The sequence below is a fragment of the Balaenoptera physalus genome (genome assembly GCF_965194825.1).
Source record: "Balaenoptera physalus genome assembly, chromosome: 1".
Classification (NCBI taxonomy): Eukaryota; Metazoa; Chordata; class Mammalia; order Artiodactyla; family Balaenopteridae; genus Balaenoptera; species Balaenoptera physalus.
This window is the reverse complement of record NC_138882.1, coordinates 172,503,098-172,528,250: the sequence shown is the minus strand read 5'-3', so window position 1 is coordinate 172,528,250 and position 25,153 is coordinate 172,503,098. Positions and strand designations below refer to the sequence as shown.

Here is a 25,153-nt window from a genome sequence, read left to right as displayed (position 1 = left end):
CATTCTCAAGTCTGCAGAGTGATGAGTGTGGGGGAAAGGGATGCAAGAGTTAGAGTGGTCAGGGTGGAGAGGGGAGGCCTTGTAAACCATACAGCAGAAGAGGTTAAGTTTTATTCCAAGTGCAGTAGGAAGGCCAGGAAGGTAGTAGATGTAGGTGCCATGGGTCTGAAAATTATACCATTTGGGGAATTCTCTTTAAGAAAAGGACATAGAATTTCGAATCAAAATTAGCTATGCAGTTAATAGTTATTTAGAATGAGCAAAGAAATTATAATAAATTGTAGATATCAAAAAGCAAGCAATTACCAGAAAACATAACAGAATTGAGGAAAATCTCACTCTATTTATTACTTAGCATCTTGACACTCCTTCCTGGCTTTCATTCTCCCCTGAATTGTTTGGGCTGCATTCTCTATATTCACATGTTCCTAAGACAATGATTTTGTAATATCATCTTCCGTGGAGAGAATAGAAAGTTAAATCAGACTTTCCTCCCACAGAGTCTGATTTTCACGGTTTTCTACATGGGGAAGGTTGAAGTTTTTTTCACCTTCACAATTCATTACAGATCATGCCATGTAAATGTTCAGGACTGTTGTCAAATTTGGGAAGCCTCCTGCCAAGTTCCTCTTATATCTGAGCAGTAAGATTTCAGGGCATAGCATGTTTTCCTTGCAGTTTCTAACCTTAATTAATCTTGGAATTGACAATGTTCATTACCCACATTACATGGGGCCCAACCAGGGCCTTAAGAGGGACCTGGAGAGTAAAGGTCCCTGAAGCTTAAGCTTCTCTAGCCTCTGGTAAACTTGCCTTTGTCTGGAGGCTTCTCATGGGAGAGGGAGATTATCTAAGCAGAGGGGCTGCTGAGCAGAGGACAGCAGACTCTGGGGGCTGCGGGGTGGATGCAGGAAGCAGGGAGCCAGTTAGGGGGCTTAGTTCAGGCTCTAGGCATGCAGTGGTGGGGGTGGAAGATTCTGGGATGTCTGGGATGTGCTGACCTGGAGAAGGAGAAGGGAGGCCTCAGGATGGTCCAGATCAGATCTGTTGCCTGATTTCTTTCTTTCGTCCATGTTCTCTGGGGGCTGAGCCTAAGCAGATCTCCTCACGCCAGACTACCTCCCCTCATAGAGACCTGGAGCCTCAGCCTCTACCAAAGTGCCTACAGATGGAGGAGCCGACAGGGCCATCATTCTGACTCGTGACATGTCATGAGGTGCTGAGCAGATGCGTGCAGCTTGGTCTCCTAATGAGCTCACTGGGGACGTGTGGCGGGGTGGGGAGGAGCCAGGCCACAGTGGAGGGGGAGGAGAGACCTCCCTCTGTCCGCGAGGGTGGGAAGATGCTGCCGGGGCACAAGAAACAAGGCTCTTGATGGTAACACCCAGCAGTCAGTCACTGCCCTGCCAGCTGCAGACTGACAGAGGCCAGAGGATTTGGAAATGGATTTGCTGGCAGTGGAGAACCTCCACCTCTCACTCCCGAGCCAGGAAATAAAGGCATTTTCATTAGGCCAATCTGTTGTGTTAAGGAAGAGAAAGAGCTCAATAAATTGCCTGAGTGGAGGGCAGGTGTCACTGCACTGAGGCTGAAGTTAGGGGACGTCATTGGCCATGGGTGGCCTCTGATAGCTTTGAAGCCACTGTTCTTCCCCCCTTGGGTCCCTCAACCAGGGTCACCTGGCACCTAAAGCCCACCCACCTGCAAAAACCATGCAGGTTGGACAGGGCATGGGGATGAAGCCAACACAGGACCAGAGATGGGAGGGGATTTCGGTGGGGGAGATGGCCCTGAGCGACATGGGTAATGTTTGTTTTTGTCTCAATTAGGGTGGAAACTCACTGAAAACAGCAACAAAAAGGAATGAAATATTGGAGGGAAAATCTCCATCTTCCACAATACAGGTGGAACCAAAGGCTGGGTAGTTGAAGATGCAGGGGCTGGTGCAATTCTGCAGTTTTAAGCTGGGAGGAAAGGCTAGGCCTCACTGAGAAGGTGACTCTTATGAGTTAAATTGTGTCACCTCCCAAATTCATATTCATGTTGAAGTCCCAATCCTCAGTACCTCAGAATGTGGCCTTTTCAAAAGATACGGTCCTTACAGAGGTAATTAAGTTAAAATAAGGTCATTAGAATGGGCCTTAATCCAGTATGACTGGTGTCCTTCTACAAAGGGAAAATTGTGAGATAGACACACACAGGGAGAATGACACACGAAAATGAAGGCAGAGATGGGGGTGATGCATCTATAAGCCAAAGAACATCAAATATTGCCAGAAAACCACCAGAAGAGAGAGGCATGGAACAGATCCTCCCTCACAGCCCTCAGAAGGAACCAACCCTGCCAACACTTTGATCTAGGACTAATCACCTCCAGAAGTGTGAGACAGCAAAGTTCTGTTGTTTAAGTCACCCAGTTTGTGATACTATTATACAGCCCTAGCAAATTGATACAGTGACACTGGCTGAAATACTTAAAGGAGAGGAGGAAGTTGGCTAGGCAGATTCTGGAGAAGACGTTCCAGGCAAAAGGAACAACCAAGGCAATGGCAGAAAGAACAGGTGGACAGAAAGGGAGGATGACTTCAGGGGTAAGTGGGGGCTGCAGACCAGGAGGACCTCACAGGCCACTGGACACTTTGGACTTTATGTTGAGTGCAATGGGGAGACACAGCAGGGTCCAGACCTCACAGTTTCACAGGCCCACTCTGCCCACTGGGTAGAGAAGAGCACGAGAAGGAGGGGGAATCAAGGGGACCAGGTGGAAAGCTATTGCAATGATGCAGGTGAGAAATGATGGTGGCGCAGCGCAGGTGGTGATGGGGGTCAGACTCTGGACCCATTGTTGATGGGACAGGAGACAACAGGGTTTGCTGGTGAGCTGGGTGTGAGGTATGAGGAGACAGGGAGGACTGCAAGCCTTCGGGTCCAGTCAATTTCAGGATGGAGTTGTTGTTCACTGGGCAGGAAAGATGAAATCTAAAGTGTGCAGTCCTTGAAAGGCAGTGACCTGGTGATTGGAGAGAGGACAGGTGAGTTGATGGGAAGGCCACAAGGGACTGAGTTCTCTAACTCAGCATGGCAGGGGTGATGACCTGAGAAGACGCCAAGCTGGCAAGCCACTGACATTCTCCACCCCTGGCCCCCTGGCTCTGACAGCCCAAGGGAAAGAGGCGTGAAGGAGGGAGTGGGAGGGACACCTGGGCCACAGCTCACAGAGACTTAATGAGATTTGCCAAGAACACGCCCACCTGCTGCCCCTGAAAACTGAGGAAGATCGCTCCCCCAGGGCAAAGGAAATGATATATTTGCTCTGAAGGTGTTTGAGATGGTGAACCCAAACAGAATATAAGGACAACCCAGCTCACTGCCCTACCCAACCCCACACCAAATGGCCACCCCACTGAGATGAGGCATGACCAGCAAGGAGAAACACAAGACCCACACACAGGAAGTGCCTCCTGCTAACAAAAGGAAATGCACACTTGAGCAAAAGATGGAAGAACTTGCCTCCTAAGAGGAATTACCCAAGATCCAGGATCAGGATGACTCAGTACAAAACAAAGCAAAAGCTCAAAGAAGAGAGTGAGATTCAAAGAAGAATTATGCATGGAATTTATAAAATGAGAGAAGAAAAATGAGCTGGTCTACCTCTTAGGAGAGAAATGAAGCAAATGAAAACATTGCAGAGATGAATGTGGTATAAAAACCAACCACAAAGACGATATATCATAACTGGAGATTTTATCAGGGAAATAGAAAATCGGCTTCAGGAAATCACTCAAGTCAAAGTGGAAGAGAACAAAGTTGTAATAACGAATGCAGTGAGGACAAGGGACATGAGAGACAGAACAAGGAGATCTGGTATATTCATAACGTTGCTGAAGAATAGAATACACACACACGCACACAGTTTCCAAAGAAGCCCATTATGTTATACAACATCAGGCTACATTTCCAGGGTACTTGCTTTGTGGCAGGACCTGGGCTAGGAGTTCAGAGTCCCAGTTGCCTTTGTGCCAGCTACAGCTAAGGAAAGCAGATGATTTGATGAAAATAAGAGAAACAGGATAAATGTTAAAAAAAAAAAAAAAGTTCCTCTGGAGTGTGGGCTATGATTTATCGAGTCACATGTCAGACACTGTGCATTATTGTATGTGTGTGTGTGTGTATCATCAACAGGTTGGGAATGAGTTGTGTATGACCAGCATATGATGGAGCCAGAATTCAAGAGCCAGGTGTGTCTGCTTCTGAGTTCATCCTCCTTCTCCTTGAGTGTGCTGCCTCCAGTCTCACATCAGCTGGAAGTCATCCATCACATCTGTAAGGAAAGCACCAGCGACAGTAAATCCTGGGTGTCTTGTTATTAGGGTTTATTACAAGGGGTCTTGTCCTCCTGGGGCTGGGGAGGAGGACATGACTGATAGCCGTGTGAAGAGCACAGGTGTGTAAATAATTTCCATACCCAGGCAGGTGGGGCTTGGAAGAACAGTAAGCAAACTCATCAAGCAAAATTACAATCCAAGGTCAGGTCTCTTTGCAAGATAAACAGTGGAGTATCCACCAAACCATAGCTGGGGCCCAGGATGCGCTAAGAATTCAGGATCACAGGATAGTGGGAGAGACCAGCCATTAGAGGGGACACGTGCCAGAGGAAACAGGGGAACAGGTTTACTGAAGAAAGAACATTTGAAGACCATTCTGTGCTGAACAGAGGAGAGATGCAGGCTGCCCGTCTCTGCTTTTAAGGTGGCCTGAGGGGGTTGGCTACCCTGCTCAGACCATCTATTGTAGCCACAAGAACAGAATATACGATGTAGGAATGATTGCGCTGGAGCTGTGAGTGGACATGGAGCTGTAGCACATAATAGTTCTTTGAGTCCAGGGCTGGGTCCCTTAGCATTTGTCCCAAGCTCTCACTTGCTTTTTGGTAGTATTAAGATGCTTCTGATTCCTTATGCCTCCTTTGCCTGGTAGCCAGGTTCCTTACTTGGGGTCAGTATCCCAGAATTCCACTCATGAAAAGAGGGAGCTGAGGAAAAATCCTTGAGGATCGCCTTCACAGTAGACTCAGGGAAAGAGACAGATACTGAGTGAACAGATGGAGAGGCGTGGGCTAGATGAGCGGGGGGCACAGGAGCCAGAGAAGAGGGTTGGAAGGAGGCAGCAAGTTCTAGGAGGCTAAGGGCCAAAGTGAGGGTTTGGTGGTGAGAATCGGAACTGAGAAGGCAGTTTTGGCAGCATGGTGGGCTCAGAAGCCAATTTGCAAGAGCTTCAGAAGCAGTGGAGGAGGAATAAGAACAGCTTTCCGGGCAGCCCAAGCCCCAGCATTCATTCCTGCATCAAACCTACACCACCAACCCACCCCCACCTGTGTGTCTCAGATCACCTGCTCCAGTGGGATAAACCCTTCCCATTGCCTTACCTGCATAACCTTCTTTGCACCTGTGTGTTGAGCTTTCATTCTGGAACACCTTCCTCCCCTCTCACCACGAAACCCTGTTTTGGAATCCAGATTCTTAGTATTGGAAGAGACCTTAGAAATCACTCAGTGGTCAACTCTTTCATGCAAAATTTAAAGAAACTGAGACCAAGAGAAGAACATGACATGTAGAAGGTCACACAGCAAGAGAATGGCAGGGTATGTCAGTCATCTATCCCATAATGCTGCTGCATGATAAACCAACCCAAACTTGGTGACTTCAAACAAAAATTATTTTCACTCATGTCTGTGGCTCGGCAGCTATGGCTCTGCTGATCTTGGTTGGGCTGGGCTAGGCTTGGCTCCAGACCGTGGGTTTGGCTCAAGTTCACTCCATAAGTCTCTCATTCCTCTGCTACCAGCAGGCCAGACAGGGCATCCTCTTTTCATGAGGTCAGAAGAGGCACAAGAGGGCAAGCCCAGCCACACACACTGAAAACCTTTGCCTGCATCACATCTGCTAACATCCCACTGACCAAAGCAAGCCACACGGCCAAGCCCAAAGTCAAGCGGCTGTTCCCCAATGTTATACACAATGCTAAGACACAAAGAACTTATAAGCAACCATATGAACGTGCTCACTACCCAGAGAGGCAATCCACAAAAGAAGATTCAAATGGCCAATAAACAGAGGAAAAGATGTTTAATTTTTCAACTGATCAAAGAAATGCATGTGCAAAGAGAGGTTTGTTTTCCATTCACCAGATAGGTAAAGATTAAGAAAATTGACAAACCCACTTAGCTCACTGGAAAATGGACACTCTCATGCCCCTATGAGGGCAGCGTTAATTGATTCAACGTTTTTGGAAAGGCAGTTTGGCAATATGCATCAAAATGTAAAATGAGCGAGCCTTTTATCCTGATAATCTCACTTCCAAGGAGTCTATTGATGGAAGCAATCACATAAACTCACAAAAAAGAGGTGTGTTGCAGTGGTTCATCGGGGCGTGGTTTATTTCATAAGATCAAATAGCCATAAGGGAGGAATTGATTTGTTAAATTAGTGCAAAGCTATAAAATGGAATATAATGCAATGATATAAAATGATGTAATTCTGCAACTATTAAAGTGGAAAGACACCCACAATACCTTGTAGAGGAAAAACAAAAAGTGGGCACAGACCCAGAAGCCCATTTATTGGTATCAAGAAATATAAACAGGATAGTGACCAAAACGTTAGCAATGGTTCTACTTCAGTGGTACAATTTGGGGAAATGTCTACTTCTTTGTATTTTTCCCTAATACTTGAAATGTTTATGATAAGACACACACTGTTTTATAAAAAACAAAACTTTAAAAGAAATGAATTCAGTTTAAGCATTTTTGCTCTGAAAAAGACTAGAAGAACAGTTATGGTAATAAATCGCACTAAATTTTGAACAGAAAAAAAAATCTTTACAATAATTTTCTTTTTTAGTTGGTTTTCTGGTAAGTTAACTAGAAAAATTTTTAAATGTAACTTAATTAGCCCTGCTTTGGGATTCAATAGAAGTATTACTTTTACCATGTGCTTTGAAAGTGCTTTCTTTAGTGCTCTTTACTTTGGAGGTAGGAAGGCGCTGTCTACCAATTACTTATAGGTCAGAAGCTGTCACACGACAGCTGTTTCTGACTGTTTCTGCCTGGAGACCATATTCTAAGCACAGTCACGGAAGTGCAAGAACACATGTTCAGAAACACAACTCCAAATGTATGCTGACTCCAGGATGAGCTAACGTTTATCGGATATTTACGATGTTCTAAGGGCGTGACATCCTTGGTTTCATTCACTCTTCATGCCTACTCTTTGATGGAGGTATATTTATTTATGAGGAAACTGAGAATTACGCCATTTAAGGGACTTAACTAGGATCCTGAGGTTCGTAAGTGACTAAGTTCCAGCAGGAGTCACACCTCACCCCAAAATTCCAGTAAACGATGGAAGGTACCAAGAAATAAATCTAGGAAACTATGTGCAAGACCTTTAAGGAGAAAATTATGGAACTTTATTGAAGGACATAAAGGAAAAGCTGAATAAAGGGAGAGATATAACATGCTTATAGATGGGAAGGACCAATAGTCTAAAGATGTCAATTACCCTCCAAGCGAATCTATGAATGCAGTGTAATTACAATTATTAAAATTCCAAAAGAGCTTCAGGTAAAACTGAGTGGCTGATTCAAAAGCTCATGTGGGAAATAATTTAGAATAACAAGGACTACTCACCCTCCCCAACACCAAGGTTTACGATAAAGCTCTCGTTTTTCAGACAGTGCAGTGTTGGTTTAGTGCGAGGCAAAGAGGCCAGCGGAGGGACGAGAAACAGATAGCATGTGTTCAGGGACTCCATATACGATAGAGGGAGCATTGCAAATAAGAGAGGAAAGATAGATGGCACAATAAATCATGCTAGGAAAGTGACAATATGTAGGGGGAGCTCCTTATGTCTTATAGGAAAGGTACCTGTACAAAGTAAAACTTTACTATGAGAACCATGAAAAATAAAACTTAAAAACAATAAGAAAAAAGAATTATCTTTATGACCTTAAAAGGGAAAGAATTTCTTAAACAAAACATGCAAACGCCCAAACTGTAATGGAAGAGATTGATAGAATTGAATACAATAAACAAAAAAATTAAAAACTTGTCTATAATAGAAGAATTAGTCAAAGTTGAAAAAGAAAAAACAAGACACAGCCTGGAAGAAGATATTTGCCATGCATATCACCAATTAAGAATTATCATCTAGAATACACAATTTCCTACAAATAATAAGAACATGACAAACTACCTAATATAAAAATGTATACAGAGAAAATCGAAATGCATGACCAATAATCAAAAGATATACCCAACCTCACTAGAAGTCAGAGCAATGCAAATTAAAATAATAGGGATATGTCATCTCACACTCTCATGCATGGCAGGTGAAAGTGTAAATTGTTGCATACACTGAGACTTGGCAATGTCCTCCAAAGTCAAAGACATTCCTACTCTAAGACTCAGCAATTCCACATCTACGAATAAACCACAGAGAAACTCAGGCACCTGTGCACAAGGAGACAAGCAAGGGGGTTCCTGCACATTGCATGCAGTAGAGACAACATAACATTCTAAATATCCATTGCTAGGAATATGGCTATATAAATTGTAGTGTAATCACAAAAGGGAATACTACAGAGCAGTTAACATTAATGAGTTCTGTCTGCAGATATCAACCTGAGTGAATCTCTTAGACATCTTGGTCAGTAGAAGATGTCTGTGGCAAGAAGACATGTGTGTGTCACTGTAGAATAGTGGCTGTGGAGGCTGGTTCACGCCCCAGCATCAACACTTCCGGCCGTGGGTCCTCGTGTAAGTTGTCTTAACCTCTTTGTTCCTCGGCATCCTTGTTAGGGATAACAATGCCTGGGTTGTGGTGAGTAGGGAACGTATTACTGCATGGAAACAGCTTAGAATGGAGCTTGGTGCACAGTAAGCACTTGCCAAATATCAGCTATTTTGGAGACATACATATATGATACCTTAGAAATAGATGGTCCCCTCTGTGGATAGAGGTAGGGAATAGGATTGCGTTCAGAGTTCAACTGCACTTGAAATATTCTATTTCTTTAAAAAATAAGGATAAACAGATAGCATGAGAAATTTCCTTTATGATGACGTAAGAGTTCGGTAATGGCCACATCGGCAATGTACGGATCCGTACATCCCATAAAACGGCAGAGAACTTCACAAACAGCACACGTACACACAAATGAATACATATAAAAACTGGTGAAATCAGAATAAGGTCTGCTACTAGAGAATGGACCTGAGGACACGGGGAGGGGGAAGGGTAAGCTGGGACGAAGTGAGAGAGTGGCATGGACATATATACACTACCAAACGTAAAATAGATAGCTAGTGGGAAGCAGCCGCATAACACAGGGAGATCAGCTCGGTGCTTTGTGACCACCTAGAGGAGTGGGATAGGGAGGGTGGGAGGGAGGGAGACACAGGAGGGAAGAGATATGGGAACATATGTATATGTATAACTGATTCACTTTGTTATAAAGCAGAAACTAACACACCATTGTAAAGCAATTATCCTCCAATAAAGATGTTAAAAAAAAAAAAAAGAATAAGGTCTGGATCTAGTTAATAGAATCGTGCCAATGTTTTTCGGTTTTGTTTTCATTTTTTGGTTTTGATGTTACACTATAGCGATGTAAGCTGTTACCGCTGAGGGAAGCTAGGTATCGGGTACCCAGCAAGTTCAGTGTGAAGAGTGCCTATCAGGAAGCTCCCCTGAGATCCACAGCTGTGGGAGGCAGGGAAGGAAGCGGGGCTGGTGGGGGAGCTGGGGTCTGATGCAGGCCGGAGGGTGGCCTCAGCTGACCGCAGGGAGCACCGGAATGAAATGGCCCAGGGGAGCGGTCAGCCGGGGGCCTGAGCGCTGGTCCTCTGCCCAGGCAGAGGGAATCTGGGAAGGGCGGGGTTGTAGCGCTCCTCCAGGAGAGGGGGTTCCCAGTGGGCGGGCATAGGGGCTGAGGGGACGGTGCCACGCAGAACCCAGGCACCCCTGTCCCTGAAAGAACTTGCCACCCGCTTCCTAATACAGGCCCTTCATGCTGAACTTCCTCCCAGACCGTTCCCAAGGCACCTGCCGGAGGAGGGACACCAGGATGGAGGCCCAAGGGGCTCCCGGGGGTATGTGAGGAGGCCAGATGAGGCCGAAGCGCCCTCCCAGGCAGGATCAGGGACCTGTGGCCTGGCAGAGCCCGTGGTGAGAAGCTCGGACGCTGCCCCATGAGGGCTGCCCAGGGCCCAGCAGCAGCCGGGGAGAGAGCGGGCGGGGTGGCGGGTGGGCCGAGGCCATGGCAACACTTCCCGTGGCTTGTCTCTTACTTTTAGCCCGGGTGCCTCTGCGACAAAATCAAATACCTGAAGCATTTTCACTGCCAACCCCCTGGTTCTGCCCTGCAGAGTTTTGTCAACAGGGATGGATCCGGTTTTCTCCCCTTCTATATCCCTAACTTCTTTCTCGGAAAGTGAGAAATCTGGTCCTTATTATCCCCCCATTTGAAATCAATCTTCCAATGCAGCTTTAGCCGCCCGACTTCACACTCCCCCCTGATGCGAGCCTCCACCTCCCCCCTCTGCTTCCCAGTGTGGACACTCCCTACTCACTGGGGCAATTTATTCCACGCTTGTGGTAAGCACTTAATAATTGTTCATTGGGTGAATGAATGAATGAACGAATGAATGAATGTTAGTTATCCCCAACCCCTAGCATAGAGCCCATGGCAACTTATAATACTTATATTATTAATAAATGAACAAATAGGTATGAGAAGAACAGTAGAACCCAGGAACTCATAATTTAGCACAAATCAGGCATGAAGTTTATCCTTCATGCATCTGCAAACAATGTTTTGCTGAACCATTTGAAAGTGTCAGCAAGATTAGGAATGGCATGTCTGTCCTATTAACATTCATAAATTCATAGCCCAGAACTGACTTCAGTGATGATATAAGACCAGGAGGCAAAGACTGGTGTGGGGTCCTAGCAGTATGAGAGGAAGGTCAAGGTCAGAAGTGGGCCTCTTGGTTCTGCCGCTCAGGAGGTGCTCTCACACTGCAGGTGGATATAGTAATAACAATAAGAAGGTGATGATAAATGATGGAGATTTGTGTGTGTGTGTGGACACAGCCACCCTAGGAGCTGAGTGCTATGGTCATCTCTATTTCTCAGAGGAGAAAACTGGGTTTTGGGGGTCGGGGGGGCGAGAGTGAAGGCCGCGTGGAGCAGCCCTCAGACCGGCACGAGGGGCAGAGAGAGGAACGGCGGCCGAGACACTGGAAACTGTAGACCAAGCAGCCATGGACAGAAGTGTGGGTGAAACAGAAAATGGAGATACTTTCCTTGACCTGAAGAAGCAACCGGCCTCCGAATCCCCCCATCACTCTACAAAAAATAAGGATTTCAGCTCTGGGATGTGTCACAGAAATCAGTGTCCTCTGTATTGATGTTTCCTTGAGAGGCGAACTCCCCACAGGAGTACGCTTTAGTGCGCTTGCCTAGGGAGGAGCTCTTGGGTATTAAAGAACTCCCTCATTCCAAACAGAGGCCTTCGTGCCTCTCTGAGAAATACGACAGTGATGGTGTCTAGGACCTTGAGAAGTGGCAGGCCTCCCTCTACCCGGCTTCAGGGCGGAGCTCGCCAGTGGAAAGTCTGAAGAAAGAGTTGGATACAGATCGGCCTTCCCTGGTGTGCAGGATAGTAGATCCTCGAGAGCATGTGAAAGAAAATGACTTAGATGTTGTTCTCAGCCCACAGAGACGAAGCTTCAGAGGGCGCTGCCACGTGACAGCTGTTGTTAGCTCCCGGCACTCAGGAAGCCCATTGGATAAAGACAGTGACGTGCTCCACCTGCTTGGCGGACGAACGATTGGCAGTGGGAAGGTAATCTCTCCTCCGACTTTTGAGAAGGATCACCGTCTTAGCCATAAGGACCCGCGAGACTTGAGACACAGAGACCGAGAGAGGGACCACAAGGACAAGCTTTTCAGGAGGGAGTTTGTGAATAGTAAGCCTGTCTTTGAGCGAAGAAGAAATGATTCCTACACAGAAGAAGAACCGGAATGGTTCTCAGCTGGACCCACAAGTCAGTCTGAAACCATTGAGCTGACTGGCTTTGATGATAAGACACTGGAAGAAGATCATAAGGGGAGAAAAAGAACGAGGCGACGGACAGCCTCTGTGAAGGAAGGCATGGTCGAGTGCAGTGGAGGAGTGGCCGAAGAGGATGAGGTGGAGGTCCTCCTCTAACAGGAGCCAGCTGCTGACCAGGAAGCGCCAAGGGATGTCGTCTTGCCAGAGCAGTCCCCAGGAGAATCTGACTTTAATGAGTCCTTTAGCCTTGATAAGGTTCCATGCTTGGCTTCAATGATAAAAGATGTTTTGGGAGAAGGGTCCGTCTCTGCCAGTTGGTTCAGTAGGTGGTTCCCTAACCCGAGCTGATCAGGAAGCCAATCCAGCAGTCTTGGGTCAACAATGCATGGAGAGCTGGAGAGACTTGCAGGTCTGGAACAAGCCATCCTCTCTCCCGGACAGAACACGGAGAATTATTTTGCTCCTATACCATTAGAAGACCATGCTGAAAACAAAGTGGATATTCTAGAAATGCTACAGAAAGCCAAAGTGGATGTAAAACCCCTCCTTTCCAGCCTTTCTGCAAATAAAGAAAAGCTTATAGAGAGTTCACATTCAGGGGTTGTGCTTTCAGTGGAAGAGGTAGAAGTAGGGCTCAAGGGCTTGACGGTGGACCAGCAGGTGTAGAATTCGATTCCCTTTATAGCGGAGCATTGAGAGGAGACCCTGGGTACTGTGAGCAGCAATCCACAGCTCAGAGAAGATGGAGATATGACTGTGTTCAAAAAGCTAGTGAGGGGGCTTCCCTGGTGGCGCAGTGGTTGAGAGTCTGCCTGCCAATGCAGGGGACACGGGTTCAAGCCCTGGTCTGGGAAGATCCCATATGCCACGGAGCAACTAAGCCTGTGTGCCACAACTACTGAGCCTGCGCGTCTGGAGCCTGTGCTCCGCAACAAGAGAGGCCGCGATAGTGAGAGGCCCGCGCACCGCGATGAAGAGTGGCCCCCGCTCGCCGCAACTAGAGAAAGCCCTCGCACAGAAACGAAGACCCAACACAGCCAAAAATAAATAAATAAATAAATTTTTTTTAAAAACAGGGATTCTTGGGAAAAAAAAAAAAAAATGCTAGTGAACACCATGAAGGCAAGTGGGACTTTGTCTTCTCTGCCCAAAGTCAGCCGAATGCTTGAAAGCCATCTGATGTCCCCTGCTGACATTCCAGGCCAGGCTGTTCTTAAGAACATCCTGCAGGAACTTCTGGGTTCCCCTGTTCAGAGACCTGCTTCTTCCAATCTTCTGAGTGGCCTTATGGGGCAGCTTGGAGCCTAAGACATCTTTGCTGGGCCAAAGAGTACCCTCTCTTCCCTCGTCACAGGTGTTTCAGACAAGAGCAGACTCAGCAGACTACCTTGGTCCCAGAATACCATCACCAATTTGTTTCACACCAGGACCACAGCAGCTTCTCGGAGATCCAGTCCAAGGCATGTGCAAGCCCATGAGCCCTGTCACAGCGCAGATGAGCCAGCTAGAATTGCAACAGGCAGCTTTGGAGGGGCTGGTCTACCCCATGACCTTGCGGTGCAGGCAACAAACTTCTACCAGCCTGGTTTTGGTAAACCGCAGGTGGACAGAACCAGAGATGGATACAGAAACAGGCAACCATGAGTGACCAAGTCACCAGCACCTGTGCACCAAGGGAATTCCTCTTCCCCTGCCCCAGCCGCCTCCATCACAAGCATGCTTTCTCCTTCCCTCACTCCTACCTCAGTGATTCATAAGATATACGAGAGCAAAGAGAAAAGCAAGGAGGAGCCAGCATCTGGAAATCAGCTCTCGGTGACAGTGAAGAGGACACTCAGAAGCCCAGTGAAAAGAACCTCCTGTCATCCAGGTCTGTGCCCACCACTGATCGAGACTCTTCTCCCACCACAAACCCCAAACTGTCAACCCTACAGAGGTTTACATCTTCCACCCCACTATCCCAGACCAATCGTTACACCAAAGAACAGAATTATCGACCTAAAGCAACTGGGAGAAAAACACCCACCTTGGCATCCCCAGTTCCAGGAACACCTCTTCTCCACCCTGCCCACCAAGTCCCCCTTGTCCCCCACGTCCCCATCGTTCAGCCTGCTCTCCAGCTTCACCCAGGGTTGGTCCAAAGGATGCTGGCCCAGGGAGTACATCCACAGCATCTTGCAAGTTTGCTCCAAGCTGGTGTGCTTCCTCCTGGGATGGACCTGAACCATTTACAGGGAATAGCTGGCCCAATCCTGGGTCAACCCTTTTACCCTTTACCTGCCACTAATCACCCTCTCCTAAACCCTCGTCCCGGGACACCTCTGCATCTGGCGATGATGCAACAGCAGGTACAGCGCTCAGTTCTTCATCCTCTAGGATCTGGTTCCCAGGCAGCTGCTGTCAGCGTTCAGACGACTCCTCAGAATGTGCCCAGCTGGTTAGGCCTGCCCCACGTGCACTGCCAGCTAGAGCACCGCCCCAGCCAGAGGAGCAGCTCCCCCGTGGGCCTTGCCAAACGGTGTGGCTCAGATGTGCTACAGCAGCCCCTGCCCTCCACGCCCGCCAAAGTCGTCAGTGTAGATGAGTTGGAGTACCGACAGCGAGCAGGGCAGCAGGCTTGCCTAAGCAGCTTCTCGTGGAACCCTGGTCAGGACTCTGCTTCCTCATCTCATGTTGGTTTATGGGCTTTTACTTTGTAGCACTCTGTGCGAAGCTGTTTAAGGGCACCCAGGCACCTGGTGTGGTCTGCATTATGATGGAAGGAACTTAACCGATCGAGTGGAGCCTACATGGTCTGAATACAAGATGCAGTGTTGTCAGTCCCGGAAACAGTCTTTTTTTTTGTAAGATATGTGAATGAAGTGTTGATGTCTTCACCAAGAGGTGGCACCTTAAGAGTTCCGAGGAAATAAATGTATAGACCCTTATGTACAGACCTGTGTATAAACAACTTTTGTACATACATATAGGATAGCTTTTTTGAACTTATACAGCTGTACGTAAAAGTAGCTGATACTACCTTTATGTAGTAAAAGTCAAGGCATCAGCTCCCCCTTCACCTCACCCGGTTCCATTTTCAAGCCATGAAGGAGGCACATACTGTGCATGCTCTCAGATTTCTCCGTCCTACAGTTGCCACTGAGTATCATGCGCCTTTCATTCTTACATATTTACATTCACTTAAAATGTCAAGTAGTTCTTTTCTAGAAGTGCTGAACAGAGATAAAGGGGATTAGAGGATGATTTTATCCCATTTAAAGGTAACCTGCAGCGAATGGGAGTAAACAGACTGCTTGGCAGCTCCACTTCATCCGCCTTCTCCCTCCAGGCTCCTGCCCTCCTGCTCCCCGTCCCCAACTCCTCAAAGGCGTCCTGGGAGCTCTGGACATGGGAAAGGTTCACACATCCATTGGGGACCTTGCCAAGACCTGCCTTCCAGAAATCCAGTTCCCACATTCATCTGGTATGAGGCAAATTGTCAGTTAAAAGGCTTCAATTGTCTGGAAAAATAAAGAAAATGAGAGCCCTGAAGCCTTGATCTGCAATGCTAGCTGCAGCTGCCTTGTGGCAACATCTGAGAAATCCTCTGTGCTTCCCAGGTCGCAGGCTCTTTGGTGCCACCTGAGAGGATGCCAGACTCTGAACAGGCCAGGAGGGCACAGTTAAAGCAGGGACAGCAGACATGTTAGCTTCTGATGCAAAAGAGCCACAACCCTTCCTTACACATTCAAATGTGGACCTCATCCCTGGAGGGGGCAGTCAGGGCTGAGGAGGTACAGGGCCTCCTGGGATTTTTGTCACCTGGGCTTAGGCTTCTGTAGCATTTATAGGTCAAAAATAGTCAAATATCAATCATTTCATATTGTAAGACCTAATGCATACTTTGTTTCAACTCCACAAGAACACTGTGAGGTAGACATTTTGATCCCTATTTTATGGAAAACAGAGGCCCGAAGAAGCTAAGTAAGTTACCCAAAGTCACACGGAAAAGAGTAGTCAGAATTTGAATGCAGAGATTAATCGAGGCCCTTTCTCCTGTGCCTATCATCCCTCCTCCCGTCTTAAATCCGCTCTGTTCTTTGCCCTGTTCCCCAGTTGAGCCATGCTTATTCTGGCCTGTTTCGTCTGCTCAGGTGATTCCTCCCTCCTGAAATCCTGTGCCTCTTCCCTCATTTATTCTACAGATATTTATTGACAAACTACTATGTGTCAGGCTTGTGTGAAAGCTGAGAATAGTTTTATAGTTTAAAAATTGAATAAGGTGCTGAAGAGCTTAGTAATCAGTGTAGACAAAGGACACTTCTATGACTTCAGCTATACGTGTTCAGTAAGATTTTTAAAAAGGAAATAGATAGTGACTTAAAGAATGAAGGCAGTTTTGCCCAGCACTCTGCATCTCAATGGTATGTGCTAACTTCACTGCCTGGTCCTATGTGAGATGTAATGCTGTCTACTGGCCAGGTGGGAAGGCTGAGGGTGTGGCCAGGGTGTGTGGAGGCAGTCTAGAATAGAAGGAACAGCATAAGCAAAGGCACAGAGGTGCATAAGGGGATGGTAAAAAGCTCCATGGAGCTGGAGTATCAAGTAGGGAGCAACCTCATGGGGGTGAGCAGAGTAAAGCAGAGGGCCAGGAGATGAGGTGAGGGGGTCAGAGGGGACATGCAGCAAAGGCCCTTTAATACCAGGCTAAAGGGGATAAAGTTTATCTTGTAAGCCAAATGTGTTCGCTGGCATGCCTCCCTTGAGATACGTTGGGGGGGTCAGAGTAGGGGTGAAGGGAGAGCAGATGTAGGCAGCCTCAGACCCCTTTTTCACTCACTCTGAGAAGCTCTATGGCCATCAGTTGTAGATTTGGGGGTTCTATGTCGAATTCAATTTTGAAAAAAATGGACTCAATGATAATGACATAAAAATATACATAAAAACCACAGGGAAATTATGTGAGATTTTTGCTTCTGGCCATGATGAACTAACAGGAATGGAACTTACCCTCCCATGTTAAGCAACTAAGAAGTGAACAAAACATGTCAAACCATATACATTAGATAACTGGCTGCACAGGATTGTGATCACAGGGAGAAGGGAAACAAGTCAACTGAGCCTTATGACTGTCCTGGCTCACTCCCTGGAGGTGGCTTCCAGGCTGCAAAGAATGAAATGAGAATTCCAACAGAGCCTGGCAGTTTTGATGATTTGAGGAGAAAGATACCAGAGTTTTGAGAAGGTCAATGTGGCTAAAACTGGGAAAACAGACCACTGGAGAAGAGGGAGCTGCACAGAGAGGGACCTCCAAAGACGTACAGAAGGATCCCCTCAAGAATTTGTGTGAGTAATGATCTGTGTACACGTGACAGGAAAGTGCCCAGAGCCAGGGAAAGAACCAGCAGCATAGGGAATACAGAGAAATTCTTGAAGATTTCACAGGGCTGGGGAGCACTTTTGTTCTTGTCTGCTAGAGTGGAAAGACCTCAATATAAATAAAACATGATGTAGAAGCCTCAGAAGGCTATTGGATTAGAAATGGTGTTAATTAGCCCTAAAATAAACTCTGTTCTCTATCTGCTGTAACAAACTTAAAAGCAAGTCTCAAATGTATCCAACTGATTTAAAATAATTTAACTGTTTCCCTGAAGAAAATTCAGTACTATTGATAGAAATATGAAAAAATCTAGCAGCCAAAAACATATAATCACAATGTCCAGCATCTAACAAAAAATTACAAGACATTCAAAGAAGCAGGGAAATACGACTTATAACCACCAAAAACAGACAAACAAACAAACAAGCAAACAAAAATAGAAAGGAATCCTAAAATGACAGATATATTGGAAATGGTAAATAAGGATGTTAAAACAGCTACTGTAAATATACTCTCTCTGTTTAAGAAAGCAAAAGATAATAAAATCAGGCTGTTTAAAAAACCCAAATAAAACATCTATAACTGAAAACCAATAATTTCTGAAATGAAAAAAAAATTGTTTTTACAAGTGATGGGATAAACAGCATATTAGATTCTGAAACAGAAAAGATCAGCAAAACTGAAGACATAACAAAGGAAGTTATCCAAAATAAGTCAGAGAGAAAAAAACCTGAAGAATTAAAGAATGAATAAAATATCAGTAACCTATGGAACAACATCAAATGGCCCAACATACCTATAACTGAAGTTCCAGAAGAAGAGGATATGGGGGAAGGATGGGGACAGGAAAAAATATTTCAAGAAACAATGGTCAGTGAATCACAGGAAGATGGCAGAGAAAGAAGCACCAGGAATCTGCCTCCCCACCTAGACGGCAATTGCACTGGCAGAATCTGCCTGGTAGCTGTTTTAGAATTCTGGGGTCTGTTTAAGGTTTTCAATTTCCAGGGGAAGTCTTGGATAGTAAATTCTGGTTGAATTAAGCTCTTAGCACAGTGGCAGCACCCATCCCCTATTCCCAACCAGGTGGGAGGAAGTTATGCACATGTTCTTCAAACAATTTGAACACAACTTGCAGGAGCCAAGGTAAGCAAAAAGCACCCTGTCCTCTAAATGTCAGAGATCAGTGCTCTGATCACTGATTGATGCTTCTGATCACAGAGGTGCAAAGAGGTGGGCAGCCATTCTTGTAGAACCTCCACTAATTGTTGCAGGCCCCTCCTCCTCCAGCTGAAGTGATTGCCAGGGGACCTAAAGGGCTGGCACTTTTTTCCTCCCATTTTCATTATTCTCATTTTCCCCTTTTGGAAGCCAGACATTAAAGACTAGAACATTCAAAAACAATAACATATATGGGGAAAATTAGAAAGTGACCATGCATGCCCAGGGAGAGATTCAAAAAGGACCTGAGAAGACCTTAAGTTTTTACCTCAGGCTGATCCTTAGCACAGAGGCAGCTTACAACAATTAATCACTAAAACAATAAACAGACAAACAAAACAAAACTAACAAAAACATAATTCCTGGGGGAGTGGGAGAATCTAATTTCAGAGTTATCACATCATTAGATTTAAATGTCCAGTTTTCAACAAAAATTATGAGGCATACAAAGAAACAGGAAAGTATGCTCTATTCAAAGGAAAAAAATAAACAGAAACTGTCCCTGCAAAAAAAAAAAAAAAAAAACAAGAAACAAAAAACAGTTAATAATGTTGTAACAATGGTTTGCAACTCCACCTTTTGTTTTCCACATGATTTAAGGAAATAACACATTTTAAAAATTATTAAGCTAAAAGTTTGTATTATTGTAACTCCACATTCTGTTTTCTACATAATTAAAGCCTCTAATGTATTTAAAAGAATTATGAATTTATGTTTTGAGGCACACAATGTGTAAAAAAGTAATTTTTGACTTCGGAATCAAATGAGGTGGAGACAGAGCTATAAAGGAGCAGAGTTTTGTAAGTTATTGAAGTTAAACTGATATAAATTCAAATTAGAGGACTTCCCTGATGGTGCAGTGGTCAGGAACCCGCCAGCCAATGCAGGGGACACGGGTTCGATCCCTGGTCGGTAGGATCCCACATGATGCGGAGCAACTAAGCCCGTGCGCCACAACTACTGAGCCTGTGCTCTAGAGCCTGCGAGCCACAACAACTGAGCCCTCGTGTCACAACTACTGAAGCCCACACTCCTAGAGCCCGTGCTCTGCAACAAGAGAAGCCACGGCAATGAGAAGCACGCCCACTGCAACAAAGAATAGCCCTGCTCTCCACAACTACAGAAAGCCCGCATGTCGCAACAAAGACCCAATGCAGCCAAAAATAAATAAATAAATTTATTTTAAAAAGTTCAAATTAGAGTGTTATAATTTTAGGATGTTAACTGTAACCCCATTGTAACCATAAAGAAAATAGCTATAGAATATACACAAAGAAACTGGAAAAGAATTTAAACATTTCATTACCAGAAAATAAACTAAACACAAAAGAGAACAGTAATACAGGAAATGAGGAACAAAAAAAGCTGTAAGACATATAGAAAACAAATAGCAAAATTACAGAAGTAATTTAAATGAATTAAACTCTCCAATCAAAAGACAGACATCAGCAAAATGGATAAAAATACATAAACCAACTATTTACAAGAGATTCAGTTTAGACCAAAAGACACAAATAAGTTGAAAGTGAGGGAATGATGACTAAAAGAGAGTAGGAGTGGCTGTATTAATATCAGACAAAATGGATTTTAAATTTTAAGAGTCATAAGAGACAAAGAAGGACATTATACCCTAATTAAAATTTCAATACAGCTGATATATAATTTGCAAATAATTTTCTTCCATTTTGTGGGTTACCTTTTTACTATGTTGACATTCTCTTTTGGTGCACAAATTTTAAAATTTTCATGAAGTCCAACTTGTCTATTTTTTTTCTTTTGTTGCCTGTGCCTTTGATGTCATATCCAAGAAATTACTGTCAAATCCAATGTCATGACACTTTTGCTCCATGTTTTCTTCTAAGAGTTATATAATTTCAGGTTTTACATTTAGGTTTTGATCCATTTGGGGTTAATTTTTGTATATGGCATTAGGTCCAACTTCATTCTTTTGTGTGTGGATGTTCAGTTTCTCCAGCATCATTTTTTAAATAGACTCTCCTTTCTCCATTGAATGATCTTGGCACCCTTGTCAAAAATTATTTGACCATATATGCAAAGATTTATTTCTGGGCTCTCTATTCTGTTATTTTGATCTACATGTCTGTCTTTATGCCAGTACCAATCTGTTTTAATTACTGTAACTTTGCAGTAAGTTTTGAAATCAGGAAGTGGGAGTCCTCCAGTTTTGTTCTTCTTTCTCAAAATTCTTTTGGCTATTCAGGTTTCCTTGAGATTCCATATGAATTTTAGGATAGAGTTTTCTATTTCTGCAAAAAAATGGGATTGGGATTTTTAAGGATTTCATTGAATCTATAGATTGCTTTGACATCTTAAAAAATATGAGAAAATGGAAAATCTGAATAGATCCAAAACTAGGAAGAAGATTGAATCAGCAATCAAAAATCTCCCAGAATCCTTAATGGAAAGAAAGATTAAATTTAAAAATATGAACATAGAATTGTATACCCAGTGGAAATATTTGAAAATGGAAGCAATGAAGACTGTTTCAGAGTAGATGAGAGAATTCAACACCTGCAGACCTGCCCTTCAAAGAATGTTGAAGAAAGTCCTAGGGGTACAGGAAAATGATAACACATAGTAATTAGGATCTACACAACTGAAGGACAAGAGCTGGAACGGTAAACATGATTTTTTCTCGTATTTTACTCTTTAGGATGATTGTTTAAAGTACAAACAATAACAGAGTATTGTGGGCTTTGTAATATATGTAGAAGTAAAAGGTAAGAAAGCAATAGCACAAAGCATGAGGGGGGAAATGTAAGTTTACTGTTATAAAGTTCTTATACTATTATAGTATTATTTACAGATAGACTGATAAATTAAAGTTGTACATTATAAATGCTTGAGCAACCAGTAAAAATGTAAATATAAGTAATATAGCTAATAAACCGATAATAGAGATTAAAATGAATTTATTAAAATTTAATTAATTCAATAGAAGGCAGTATAAGTAGAATAAGGGTGAAATGGACAGATGGAACAAACAGAAACAAATAGTAATATGGTGGATTTAAATCCAACCATATCTATTATTACCTTAAATGGAATGATCTAAAAATTCTAATTAAAAGGCTAAGATTGTCAAGATACCATTTATAAATGCATTTAAAACATACTATATAACATATACCATTATAGAATGTAACATGAAGAGATAAATCTAGCAAAATATGTGAAATTTTAAAAAATATATTGCTGACAGAAATTAAAGGAAGCCCAAATAAATGAAGAATATCCCATGTTCATGGAACTGAAAGCAATATTATGAAGATGTAAATTATCCCAAAATTGACATACAGATACAATGTGATCCCAATAAAAATCTCAACTGACACTTTGTTGAAATGGACAATCTGACTGTAAAATTCATATGCATCAAGAATATATAAAGAGCACTAACAAGTCAACAATAAAATAGGTAGAAGATTTGAATAGATAATTCACTAAAGAAAATATATAATGGCATATAAGCATTTGAAAAAGGTAATCAACATCATTGCTATTAGGGAAATGCAACTTAAAACCACAATGAGGTAGCACCATACACCCAATAAAATGTCTAAAGTTAAGAAGCCTGACAATACTAGTTGTTGACAAGAATGTTGAACCTCTGAAATTCTCATACATTGCTGATGGGAATGCAAAATGGTATAACTTTAGAAGTTAGTTTGACAATTTTTTAAAAGTTAAATATGCACCTACTGTATGATTGACTCATTCCACTAATTTACCAAGAGAAAAGAATACAAACATCTACACAAAGACTTGTGTGAGAATGTTTATAGTCCCTTTATTCATACTAGCCAAAAACTGGGACAAAAAGTTCATCAGCTCATGAATAGATAAACAAAATGTGGAATATCCATACAATGGACTACGGCTCCAAAAAAGAGATATAAACAACTGATAAACGTTAGAGATGAATCTTAATGTCGTTGTGCCGAATTTTAAAAAGACACAAAAGACTAAATACCGTACAATTTCATTCTCATGAAATTTTAGAAAAGAAAAAAACTTAGTGACAAAGCAGATTAGTTGACAAAGGCTATGGGTCATTGGAAGGGATTGACTGCAAAAGGACAGGAAGGAATTTGGGGATTAATGGAAATGTGAACACTGTGATTGTGGAGATAGTTAAAAAACTATGTACATATGTCAAAACTCATCAAACCGTATAGTTAAAATTGCTGAGTTTTATTACGTCTACATCATCTCAATAAAATTGATTTTTTTAAATATACCTAAAGTATCTTCCAACATAAGTCCAGACTTTGGGGCATGTAAAATGCAGGCTGGAAAGACATATATATCCCCAATAGTCAATGCCTAAAGTGCCATCTCTCCCTAAGGAGCTAACTAGAGGGAATGTCTGCTTTCCTCTTTCTGCTCTCAACTTGCTGGCTGACATTGGGACAAGTCAGTTTTTCCTCCTTGTGTCTCAAAGGTTCACTTAAAACGATGAGGTGACTGGACACTCAGAGGGTCAGGCTTGATGACCCGGTCCTGCCAGGAAAACATGTGCTGCCCACTCTCCCCCTGCAAGCAGCAGACCTTCCCTCCTGCCTTTCCTGGAAATTCCCACCACCTGGGCTCTGGGCTGCAAGACAATGATCAGTTTTGCCTGTTCTGCCCATTCCACCCAGGAATGCCTGATGCTCTGTAGGGCTGGTGCTTGCATATTCTGGGATCCCAGGCCCTCTGGGAATCCTGCACACCTGTCACCCCCTTAGCCACTTACCCAGGCAGAGTGCCCCAGGACAGAAACACAGAATAAGTTTTGGCTAACTCCCTCATGCAAATAGGTGCTAACTCATTCCAAGAGGCCAAGGGCCCTTAAAACAGGGAGTTTACATATAATTGAAAATATCTTTAACACCCTATTGATGGCTTTCCCCCTATTGCTCTGCGACAAAATGAAACAGTAAAAGATATTGATTTTTTTCTGGCAGGAAAAGGAGGAGGAAGGTTGAGTCTTAAAATGAAATTATGGTTATTGTTCTCCTGGTAGCATTTCTTCTGTGCTGCCATGACAGATGGCTTTTTAAGTGAAAACAGATTTGTATTTCATTAGGACACTTTAGTCAAAAGATCAATGATGCTCTGGGAACTGTTCTGCCAGTCGCGGGGGCGGACGAGCCCAGTGAGAAGCCTGCAAAGATCCAGCTAAAATTAGGCAGCTGCCAACAGAGGCTGGATTTGCAGTCATAGCTCATCGATTTCCAAAGCAATGCCAAAACCAGGGGAGTTTTATTGGTCTGCTTGTTCTATCTTTGCGGGGAAGGGCCTTCTCTAATATGGTGGCTCATCCTCTGGGGAAATGGAGCTCTTTAAAGGCAAGATTAATTTTTGGCAGAGTGTGGGGGAGTAGTCAGGGTGTCGTGATTGTATGTCCATCCTTAACTTGTAGCATAATTGCCTGGCTGCATTGTTGTCGTTATTCTTAGTTACCCTTTGTGAAGTATCCCCTTCCCCACCAGCATCTGTGAGCCTGAGGACTGGAGAGGGTTTCAAGAAATGTCACATCTGATGGATGGACAGAGAGGGAGGGACCAACAGGTACCCAGGAAGAGGTGAGAAGGCCCCAGAGGATGGAGAAGCCATGAGAAGATGACCTGGCCTGTGCTTGAACCCCTCTCCAGTGATTGGGGTGTTTACCATCCTTGGAGAAAGCTTTCCCACCATAGGGCTTGTTCTGTAATTATCCCATTCATTCATTCATTTATTATGGATATACCTTTAACAATTAATTTGGGGTTAAGATAGATGTAAAATTATGCTTACAATATGATATCATATCAAAACACTGAATAACACTATATATTATTTATGGTAAAAGCATAAAAATATGTATAAAATGGTATAAAAAATTTCATAATAGTGGTTTATAACAGCCTGAGGAGGTGTGATTATCACTTCACAGACAGGAGACTGCAGCCCAGAGAGGTTAAGCAAATGCAGCACATGTGAGAAGTGGTAGAGCTGAGCTTCAAGCCCAAGGTCAGCCTGATGCCAAAGTCCCCATGCGTCTGGGTCCATCCTTCTCTGGTCAGCTCCTCCTCCCGTCTGCTCTCCTCTTCCCCCTCACCTACCTGGCTGTGCTGTTTTTCCATGGCTCCTCCATCTCACCTTCTCACCTCTGCCTGGGCACCTACCGGCCCTCCCTTCCCTCTGGCCTCCTGGATCCCATCCACCCATCAGGATGTGGCCCCTTCTCAAACCCTCCCCGGTTCTTAGGCTCACAGTGGCCTGTGGCACTTGTCTTCCCCCTCTCCAGCAACTCACCTAACCTCTCTGCCTTTGGCAGATTTCCTGATTGTTTTGAGGGACACCATAGCTCAGGAAGAAGAGGATCAATCTGCTTTAGAGCCAGATAGACCTGGGTTCAAGTTCTGCTCTGGAATTTTCTAAGCTGGATGACCTCAGTGAGTCACTGAG

At 44.1% G+C, this 25,153-nt stretch overlaps 1 pseudogene across 1 annotated transcript; it reads left to right on the top strand.

Moving 5' to 3' along the window:
• Positions 1-11,241: 11,241 nt before the first annotated feature.
• On the top strand, positions 11,242-24,265 carry LOC309637443 (eukaryotic translation initiation factor 4E transporter-like; annotated as a pseudogene). Its single transcript has 3 exons — positions 11,242-11,439; positions 11,526-12,913; positions 13,226-24,265. The product of its transcript is annotated as a eukaryotic translation initiation factor 4E transporter-like (transcript).
• The last annotated feature ends 888 nt before the right edge of the window (positions 24,266-25,153 follow it).